At 43.2% G+C, this 2,226-nt stretch overlaps 1 pseudogene; it reads left to right on the top strand.

Annotated features, from left to right (window-relative positions):
- The first annotated feature begins 335 nt into the window (after window positions 1-335).
- On the top strand, window positions 336-861 carry LOC132347985 (PRELI domain-containing protein 2-like; annotated as a pseudogene).
- The last annotated feature ends 1,365 nt before the right edge of the window (window positions 862-2,226 follow it).

Here is a 2,226-nt window from a genome sequence, read left to right as displayed (position 1 = left end):
ATTTCAGTATACAGTAGGAAAGTAGGATATATGTTTTGAGTAAAAGAAGGTATGAGGAATGGAGTTGCATTTTATTAAGGAAGAGAAAGTGATTTGGTCCTAGAGCTGGTTGTTTCTAGATGGGGAAAAAAATATGGGACAAAACTAATATGGATAGAGAAGGCTGTGGAAGGTTTGTGTGGAAAGGGAGCCCTGAAAAAGTTTTGTGCATGGTCTGGCTGAGATTAGAGTAAACCTAATTAGGTAAATGGATTTTGTTATTAAAAGCAGGCTGGTGGAGAGCTCCAGCAGTAGTGTGCTTGTGGAGGTGTGGTTGGCACGCCAGAACGGGGGTCACCATGGACGTGCACGAGGTGTTCAAGCACCCCTTCGAGCAGGTGGTCACCAGCTTCCTCTGAAAGTATCTGAACCCCATGGATAAAAATGTTATCTCTGTAAAAACTGTGTAGGAAAAAAAAGGATGTGTCAACAGGGATCATCTATAGAAAGAGGATTGCAGTCTGTCAGAATGTGGTTCCAGAAATTGTAAGGAAGGTGAACGTTTTAAAGGTACCTAATATCCAGTTAGAAGAGGAATCGTGGTTCAGTCCTCAGGAAAGGAACATGGCTATAAGGAGTCACTGTCTTACGTGGACACAATATGCATCCATGAAGGAAGAGTCTGTCTTCTGGGAAAGTATGAAAAATCCAAATTGGACAGAGTTCACTCAGAAAGGCAGGATTTCAATCACAGGGGCTGGTTTTCTCAACTGCGTTTTGGAAACTTTTGCCAGCACATTTTTAAGACAGGGCGCCCAGAAGGGAATTAGAATAACGGAGATTCTGCTAAAGGAACAGTGTGGTGCCCTCTTAGCTGAATAAAGAATCACCAGGAAGTTGTGTTGTGTCTACTTTTTCTCGACAGTCTTTTCTCAGATACAACACATCCAAAGACACAATTTTCGAAATACAGGTTTAAGGATGTGGTGTTGGCAGCTTACAGAAGAGGAGACCTTCCTGCCAGGACATGACAAGATACACTCCCCTGGGAGCTGGCCTCAAATAGAGGCTCTAATGGAGCTGAGACCTTCTGGCTGATTCTTATGGCATAATCTCTGTGATTTTACAAATAAAGGAAAAGTCCCATAGAAGGTGATGCCTGCCCTTCTTCAGGATGTCCTGCTGGTCGCCGGGTGGCGGTGTTGGAGCAGCCAAGGACGGGCCAGAGGCCTGGAAAGTGCTGCTTCTTCCTGTTTGTTCTCGACATCGTTGCTCATAGGATTCATGAGAGGATTCTGGGGCAAATAAAGGAGTTAAAACTGATACCTGATTCTTAGGTGGCCTGGAACAGAAAGGAATATACCAGACCTGTGTTGAAGTTAAACCATATTCATAGTAATGTTGAAGATTCTCACAAATCAGGAGCATTTGATTTCTACCCATCAGTACTACATAACTGCCATCAGCTGACTTTCATAACGTAACACGTGAACTGTGATTGTTCCTTAAAAGAACCTGGCGAGTGGGGAGGTGGGCTGTCATCTCGGCTCCTTCTAACTCACTCTGGGAGCTGGAGCAGATCATGTGACCACTCTGCTTTTCACTGGGCAAAGGGGGATAATCGGGCACAGATCTTTCTACTTGTGATGATTAAACAAGGTGGTTTGGTATGAAAAGCACAGGTTTGGGAGTCAGAGGGACTCGGGTTTGAATTTGAGCATGGCCACGCAATAACTCGGTGATCATGTACGCAATTTAAAACCTTTCTGGAATTCATTTTTTAGGTTTGTAAAATGAGATTATAGAGTTAACCTTAAGATGTTGTTGGAACAATTGGAGATCATGTGATAAAGTGCCTACCGTGTCACCTGGTGCACAGAAGTAAATAGAAGCTATTATTAGTACACGAAACCAGTTTGGAAATGTACTTTTCTAATGTAATGTAACGTAGTATTACTGTTTGAAAATTAGATGACGGTAGTTTGCATTTCCCACGATCGGAAGCCAAGATGTAAATGCACACTACCTAAAAGAAAGCTTGAAGAGGGGCAATAATTTGGAATTCATCTTCTTTTTTTTTTTTAAAAAAGGAATGTAGTTTATTTATTTATTTATTTATGGCTGTGTTGGGTCTTCGTTTCTGTGCGAGGGCTTTCTCTAGTTGCGGTAAGCGGGGGCCACTCTTCATCGCGGTGCGCGGGGCTCTCACTATCGCGGCCTCTCTTGTTGCGGAGCACAGGCTCCAGA

Source organism: Balaenoptera ricei, chromosome 14, assembly GCF_028023285.1.
Source record: "Balaenoptera ricei isolate mBalRic1 chromosome 14, mBalRic1.hap2, whole genome shotgun sequence".
Classification (NCBI taxonomy): Eukaryota; Metazoa; Chordata; class Mammalia; order Artiodactyla; family Balaenopteridae; genus Balaenoptera; species Balaenoptera ricei.
This window is presented reverse-complemented; position numbering and strand designations above follow the sequence as displayed.